Source organism: Tachyglossus aculeatus, unplaced genomic scaffold (genome assembly GCF_015852505.1).
Source record: "Tachyglossus aculeatus isolate mTacAcu1 unplaced genomic scaffold, mTacAcu1.pri scaffold_97_arrow_ctg1, whole genome shotgun sequence".
NCBI lineage: Eukaryota > Metazoa > Chordata > Mammalia > Monotremata > Tachyglossidae > Tachyglossus > Tachyglossus aculeatus.
The window spans coordinates 2229370-2237881 of record NW_024045100.1 but is presented as its reverse complement, the minus strand read 5'-3'; the positions used below and the strand labels follow the sequence as shown (position 1 = coordinate 2237881).

Here is an 8512-nt window from a genome sequence, read left to right as displayed (position 1 = left end):
GTGGGAAAAGGGTGGAGTGGGAGAGTTCTTGAATAGTCTTGTCTAATGCCGTCAAGTCATTTCCTACCCATAGCGACACCATGGACACATCTCCCCCAGAATGCCCGGCTTTTCATCTGCAATTGTTCTGGCAGTGGATCCATAGAGTTTTCTTGGTTAAAAGTACAGAAGTGGCCTACCATTGCCACCTTCCACACAGTAAACTTGAGTCTCTGCCTTCGACTCTCTCCCGGGCCGCTGCTGCCCAGCACGGGTGAGTTTTGACTTGTAGCAGATTGCCTTCCACTCGCTAACCACTGCCCAAGCTAGGAATGGAATGGGTAGGCGTCTGCTTGACTCTCCCTCCCATAGCTGGGACGGGTAGAGTACTAGAAACTCTCCAAGTGCAACCTTGAGTGGGGTCTTGAGTAGTAGTAGTATTTATTGAGCTCCCACAGGGAACAGGGCACTGTATTAAGTGCTTGAGAGAGTATTCTCCCAACATAGAGGAAGAGACAGACACTTAATTTGGAGGAAAACAGCCAAATGAATATCTAGACAAGTGAATGTTTAATAGAATAGGTACAGGAGCAGTACAGGTGGTTGATGATGATGGTATTGGTTAATCACTTACTATGAGTCAAGCACTGTATTAAGCACTGGGGTAGATACAAGCTAATCAGGTTGGACATAGTCTGTGTCCCACATGGGCTCTCAGTTTTGATCCCCATTTTGTAGTTGAGGTAACTGAGGCACAGAAAAGTGAAGTGACTTGCCTGCTGTGTGACCTTGGACAAGTGGCAGAGCTGGGATTAGAACCCAGGTCCTTTGACTCCCAGGCCTGGGCTCTTGATCTTCTGTTGCATCTCCCAGGTGCTTAGTACAATGCACTGTACACAATAGATGCTCAATAAATGCTATCCCTACAACTTTCCATGGATAGATTGAGAGGTAATTAAATGGTAGAAAGAATGCAGTGTGGAGTTGAGTTTTTAGAAACCCTAGACGATTTAAGTTAACACACTGCCCCAGAGAGTGTACCGCAGTTCCTCAGAGACAATAGCAGAGTTTTGTAGCCTTTTGCAGCTTAATGTTCAGGAAAACAACCAAGCACTGAAGAAGGTTCCCCTGTAAGTGTGGGTTAAACCCACCTTACTCAGCCTATGTGCTCATAGCCCAAAGTAGTAAATTATAAGATGCTGTAATTCACTTTCCATAAGTGGTCTTGGCAGTATCCCACAGCCTTTTGGCTCCAAAAGTTACCAGTTCTGGAAAACTGGCAGGAAGTCAAAATTCTCATTCTGATGACTGGGTCCAGAGCAGTAGGACAGATTTGGGATTTGGGTTTTGGGAGGCAGGGGGAGAGGAGGAGAGAGACAGTCAGTCCCCATCTCCCAGAGGGGTTGAGGGGGCGGAGAGGTAAGAAGGATACTAGGTATGTGGAGAGAAGAGAACTAGATCCCAGAGACTGACTGGATTCACTTTGATCCAGTTGCAGTTCCCCTTCCTCTAGAGGGACTGCCCTTCCAAGATGCCACCTTCCTCTGCTTCCTCCATACCTGTGGATTTTCTCCTCTAACTAGCATGTAGTTTGGCCAGTATTTGAGAGAAGCAGCATGGCTTAGTGGAATGAGCACAGACTGGGGAGTCACAGGACGTGGGTTCTAATCCCGGCTCCGCTATTTATCTGCTATGGGCAAACCACTTAACTTTTCTCTGCCAGTTACCTCATCTGTAAAATGGGGACTAAGACTTTGAACCCCATGTGGGACAACCTGATTACCCTGGATCTACCCCAATGCTTAGAATAGTGCTTGGCACATAGTAAGCATTTAACAAATACCATAATTACTAATTATCATTATTATGATGTGGGTGTTTAGGAAGCAGCTTAGCTTAGCGAAAAGAGCATGGAGCTGGGAGTCAGAGGACCTGGGTTCTAATCCCAGCTCTGTCACTTGTCTTCTGTGTGACGTTGGGCAAGTCACCTTCTCCGTACCTCATTTTACCCATCCTTATAATGTGGATAACATACTTTTTTCCTCCTCCTTAAACTGTCAGTCAAATGAGGACTAGGAACTGTCTGACCTGATTAAGTTGTATCTACCCCAGTACTTCATAAGCATTGAACGAATACCACCATTATCATGATGATGATTACTATAAGACAGAAAAACCAAAGAAATCCCAAAAACCTGAAACCAACAAACCTGTCGTGCTGAACACAGGATTGCAAAGTGCTATGTAAGAGTTTGGCTGCAGTTACCCAAGCATTTAAAATTTTTTGCCCCTTTTCGTTCCAACACTCTTCAATTCCACGGGCCTCAAGCCAGACAGGTAATGTTAGCCAAGTGGCAATGCTTGTTTGGTGAATAGTTTCTGACAAATATAGAGTAATTCTTTTATTCTTTGAAGCTGTTACATCTTTGGCTCTGAAACAGTGGAAGTTGCAGGCCAAGCATTAAAATCCTAATCATCCACAGATGAAAACATTTTCAGAGCCATAATGACTTATGCCAGTGCTTTGCATCAGTTTTAATTTTTTCATGTAGAAATTTGGGTGGAGTTCAGAAATACCTGCTTTGGATCAAAAATGCCCTGAGCTCTATTAGAAAGTCCTATCTTTATGAAGTGTGTGTATTAAATCCATTCTTGTATTCTGTGCTGCAATTAATAGTAAGAGTCTCATGTGTTCGGGTGTGATTAGAAAGATTTTTACATGCTGGATAATCCTACCACACACCACGAGCTGAAAAGATTGTTCTTCGTCTCACTGTTGCTTCAGCCACCTGCTGAGCTTATAATTTTTTTTTCAAGTCTTGATCTTAGTTTCCTGTAACCCAGTCTTGCTCAAAATATGTTTGGCCCATTAATTAATTAATTCAATCGTATTGAACACTTACTGTGTTCAGAGCACTGTACTAAGTGCTTGGGAAGTACAAATTGGGAGCACATAGAGATGGTCTCTACCCAACAGTGGGCTCACAGTCTAGAAGGGGGACGAGAACCTTCAAGAGGGTAAACCAAAAGGCGAGTTGAATTGTCCAAGTGTCTCAACTGCCCTCACCATAGCTGCCTCATTGAAAAGCAGGGTGGCTTAGTGGATAGAGCAAGGGTCCGGGAGTCAGAAGGACCTGGATTCCAATCCCGGCTCTGCCACCTGTCTGGTGCGTGATCTTGGGCAACTCACTTTACTTCTCTGGCCCTCAGTGACCTCATCTGTAAAATGGGGATTAAGACCATGAGCCTTATATGGGACAGGGACTGCATCCAACCCGATTACCTTGTATTCAGTCATATTTATTGAGCACTTACTGTGTGCAGAGCACTGTACTAAGCGCTTGGGAAGTACAAGTTGGCAACATATAGAGACGGTCCCTACCCAACAGTGGGCTCACAGTCTAGAAGGGGGAGACAGAGAACAAAACAAAACATAGTTACAAAATAAATGGAATAAATATGCACAAATAAAATAGAGTAATAAATTCATACAAACATACATATATACAGGTGCTGTGGGGAGGGGAAGAAGGTAAGGCGGGGTGGATGGGGAGGGTTTAGTACTAACCTCAGAGGTTAGTACAGTGCTTAGCACATAGTAAATGCTTAACAAGTACCACAGTTATTATTAGCCATCTAAAAGAACTTGGGTGCCGCTGGCATTTTCTATATCAATTCAGCATGAACGTGTGGGTTCTACGACCCTCTCGCTGGTGCCACTTGATTGGCTCTGATGTCTCTCTGACAGCTGCTGCCTGAGTGCTCATTTCTGTCTCTGTGTTCCTTTCATCACTCTGCAGCTAGCCTAGCTGGGCCTGGGGGCTTCTCTGAGTCCCCTTCAGGCTTCACTGGGGACTCACGGTGGGTGAGAGGGTAGTTGTTTGCCAATCAAGTGGACATGATGCCATCTGGATTCCTTGTGTGTGTGTGGAGAAGGGGTACGATAAGAGGCAGAGGCAGTGGTGCGATAAGGGGAGGTTATTTCAGACTGTAAGCTTGTGGTGGCCAGGGAATTTGTCTACCAACTTTTATAGTACATGCTCCCAAGTATTTAGCACAGTGCTCTGTACGCTGTAATTGCTCACATAATACAATCGATTGGCCCTATGAGTTTGAGTCATTTCATCCTGGAAACTTGCTTCCCCATCAGACCAAGGCCTGAAGCATTTGGTACCAGGACCAAAGCAGTTCTGTTGGAAGCCCTCACTGTACATGAAGCCAGTGATCAAACAATTGTAGTTATTGAGCATTTACTGCCTGTAGAGCACTGCACGAAGCCCTTGGGAGAGTACAATATAACAGATCTGGTAGACACGTTTCTAGCTCACAACGACCTTACCCTCACTTCACCCTAGCAGGACTAGTGAAAAATGTTGTTTCATGCAATTCCTGCTTATTTTGGGCACTTAGCATTGGGGCCCATAGGGATTTGGGCCCCAAACAGTTTTGAAGACAGTTTTGCTACACTAGCCTACCATAATACGCAGGCTTGTCCGAAAAATGCGGGGAAGGAGGCCCACCCAAAAAATCTCTAGGTTACTACATTTAATTAACCCTGCGAAATTTGTGAGTCTTTGAACTTTCCCTGGGTACTGTTAACTGAGACTGGCCAGGAAAGATTTGGTGCTGTTGCCTTATTATCCGTAATCAACCCAAACTTTTGGATCCTGTAATACAAACCTATCTTAATCTCCCCCCTCCCCTTATCCTCAAAAAAAAAAAGCTAAACCCAGAAAACCAAATAATATCAAACCCTCAACACCTGTGCCAGACTAATTGTGGTTTTAAGGCACATTAATGACCTAAAAATAGAAATTCATGGAGTTCCAAGTTGAGAAACTATTTGAGCTTGTAACTTTTATATTAACCTTACAGCAAATTGGTATTCAGATACCAAGTGTTTTTTAGTATTCTTAATGTGGAACAGGCTGTGATGGTGGGAGTTTAATTTGCTGTAATCACGTAATGAACGGTTCATTCATGTGGTTTGGAGTATTTCAATCCCTATGGCAAGGTTTTTTGGTTGTTGTTGGTTTTTTTTTCCTGCTGTCACCTTTTTACCCAAAACCACTATTAGAAAATAATCTCTGGCATCTGTTGGTAATCTGAGCCACTTTTTAAAAATTGATGTTTTTCCTTGAAGGTTTTGATACAAAGTACTCATCTGGGTAGGTGTGTGTGGAAGACTTTCTTAAAGCCATCTCTATACTCACTAGCATTCTTGGCAACATGTCTCTGAAAATTCTTTTTAAAAAAGTGGACCAGATGCCAAATAATTTTGCTTTTAAATTGGTGTTTGGTCAAAAAAGTACTCATTGGAAAAACCAGAAAACTGTTCACAAATACACCCTTATGCATGAATCATCAGTTAGCAATGAGCACTCCTTTCAACCAATCAGTCATCCGTATACCTCTCACCACCTTCAACAAATCCATTTTTAAATATCATTTTTGTCATGAGGCAGATATTCTTCCACTAATCTAGGAAAAGCTACCGCCTGATGGTTCAGAGGTAAAATTAGCTCAGAGGACGGGGGAGCAGTCAGGGATCCTTAGCTGTCTGCCTAGTTTGCTTGGAGTGAAGGTAGTAAAAGTTTGTGCTGAGATGAGCGGACAGCTGTCTGCCGCCTGCCATATTTCTGTGACCCGGCCTCAGACTTTGCAAAGAAATTAGCTCATGAACCCAGCTCCTAAGGCCTAGGCTAACCCAGCTCTAATATTCATAGTTTTTTGTGGATGTCGGCCCTCTATTTAAGGGGGAAAATTTTTCATTCATTCAGTTGTATTGAGTGCTTACTGTGTGCAAAGCCCTGAACTAAACACTTGGGAGAGTACAATATATCAATAAACAGACACATTCCCTGCCCACAGCAAGCTTACAGTCTAGAGGGGGAGACAGACATTAATATAAATAAATTAATTACAGATAGGGACATAAGTGCTGTGGGGCTGGGAGCGGGGATGTCCCAGAGTCTGTGAATAATTCAGAAATAACTGGCCTGGCCTGAGGAACAACCAGCCCAACTGCACTAAGACCTAGGTGAACAGTCTACCTGGAACCCAGTCCTACTGTCTTCCAAGAGAGTTAGCTGTAGGGAGGATGATAATTATGGTATTTAAGCTCTTACTCTGTGCCAGGCACTGTATACCAGCAATACAGTACAAGCAAATCAGGTTGGACGATCCCTGTCCCACGTGGGGCTCAGAGAGTGACCAGGAAAGAGGCGGAGTGTAGGCCCCTCCTGAATTGTGGTATTTGTTCACTGCTTACTTTGTGCCAGCTTTGTGCCATTCTGGGTTACTAGTGCTAGAGAAAGGAACCCAATCATTCACATAGTTTTGTGGGTAGGGGAAATCTTGGTGAAGCTTGAATTGTCTGAGTAAAGACTTTGGGGAAAGACTAAAGAAGTTCCTACAGAAAATTACATTACAGCTGGGTTCCATTATGGAATATTTAACATTCCATAGCATTTAATGAGCACCATTGGATCCAGAAGACTGGACAAAATCTTATAGATTTAGAAGACATGATCCGTGCCCTCTAAGAGTTTACAGGCTTGATGGAGGGAGGCGAAAGTCATGTTTCAGTGGCCAACCCCACAAGGAGCAGGTTTGCTTTTTTTTTGTAATAATGCCAATTGTAGTATTTGTTAAGCACTTACTAAGTGCCAGGCACTGTACTAGGTGCTGGGGTAGATACAAGGTAATTGGGTTGGACACATAGAGCTCACAGTCTAATCCCCATTTTACAGATGAGAAAACTGAAGCCCAGAGAAGTGAAGTGACTTGCCCAAGTTCACACAGCAGACAAGTGGCAGAGTGAGTGGGATTAGAACCCAGTGCCTTCTGACTCCCAAGCCCATGCTCTATCCACTAAGCCACACTGGCTGAAGGCTGAATTGTAGTAGGAGAGTAGCAAGGTGATGTAGGAGGGGTCAAGTGACTGAGTGCTTTAAAGCCAATGGGGAGGCCTTTCTGTTTGATGCAAAGATGGGAGGGCATTCACTGAAGGTTCTTGACGAGTGGGCAAACATGGACTGAATGTTGTAGAAAAGTAATCCGGGAAGCAGAGCGAACTATTATGGACTGTGGTGGGGAGAGACTGATGGTAGGGAGGTCAACAGGGTGGCTAATACAGAAATCAAGGTGACCAGGGAAAGGATGGGTCGATGAGGACAGAGTTCAACACTTCGGGCTGGCCTGGAGGCTGTACCTGGCCCTTGCCCTAGATGGAGCCAGACACTCTCCTAGTCCCATTCCTAGGGCCTGGACCAACCTCATACCCTTCCAAAAGGGTCTGTTTCGCGTGGAGTTTGTCTTTGGTTTAAAGATGATGCTTCTGATGGTGAAAGGGGATCCATCTGTGGGGAGACATAATGAGAATCTTCCTTCCCCTTTTCTGGTCAGAACAATGGAAGAGCACCAAGAAATCCTGATGTCCCGTTGCCTGTATCCAGTTTGAGATGGTGATTACATCTCTCATCAAAAGCTGCACGGAAACATTTATGTAGTCATAAAGACTGGGATTAGAACGGGACAATCAGATGCAATGCTTTACATGTGTTAGGCTGTTCACCCAGTGTAATGTAATGACATTTCACAGAGTATTTTGCTGGAACCAGCTGGAAAGTAAAGTGTTTCTCTAGGGAGACCCTGATCACTCTGCTTTTCTTAAGAGCTGTCACATTTATCTTCCTGGTCCCTCTGAACATAGGCACAATTTCTGAGATGTGGCAGCAATCAAGGCAGAGCGAGTCAGATACTGAAAATTAAAGGAATTCTCCCTCCTTTCCCAACACTTTCTGCCAACAGTTACCAACTCAAGGGTCCCTAGCTGGGCAGATTAATAGAGGTACTTTGGGAGCTGCAGTCCTAGAATAAGTGGCATAAAGGAGTGAGAGGTAGACAGCTCAAAATCACCTCCCAGAGATATGCAACATGAGCCATTCCCTCTACAGGTAGTAATCTTAATCATACCAACCTGGCTACTGCTTAGGACACTACTAAGCTGGCATCCAAACAGGACCTTCTCAAGATGACTTTGACACATGCACAATAGTAGAGGGGATGAGGAGGAGATGAAGCTAACCAGTAGTCCTCATGGCCCTACATTACCTCCCCACCTTGGACACCTACATTCCCCCATACACTACCTGCTGCAGCCATCTTTGGTTTCTTCTGAAATTCTCTGGTCTGCGAAGATTAGGTTGGCTGATGAGGGGGCATAGGGAGAGGCCATGCCTGGAGACTAGGTACTACGTGGCAATCGATCTTGTCCTGGCATGATTCTGACTCTCCTGCCACTGCCAGCCCACCTGTTAGGATGGACATGCTGTGAGAGGAGTCTGGATGCCTTCCAGAGCCAACAGGTCAGATATGGTTGTTGTGAACCACTCTACCTCCCCTCCTAAACTGGTCTGGGTGAAATCTGCTGGAGGGCATCATGGAGAGTTCCAGGGAGCACATGTTTGTCTTCAGATTGTATGGGTGGTAAGCAGGAGCAGGCATTGACTTGTGCTCCTGCAGATCACCT

The 8512-nt window shown here is 44.7% G+C and overlaps 1 non-coding gene across 1 annotated transcript; it reads right to left on the bottom strand.

Moving 5' to 3' along the window:
* Positions 1-263: 263 nt before the first annotated feature.
* On the bottom strand, positions 264-401 carry LOC119924404. Its single transcript, XR_005449123.1, has one exon. It is a non-coding gene; the product is annotated as a small nucleolar RNA SNORA7 (small nucleolar RNA).
* Positions 402-8512: the final 8111 nt, after the last annotated feature.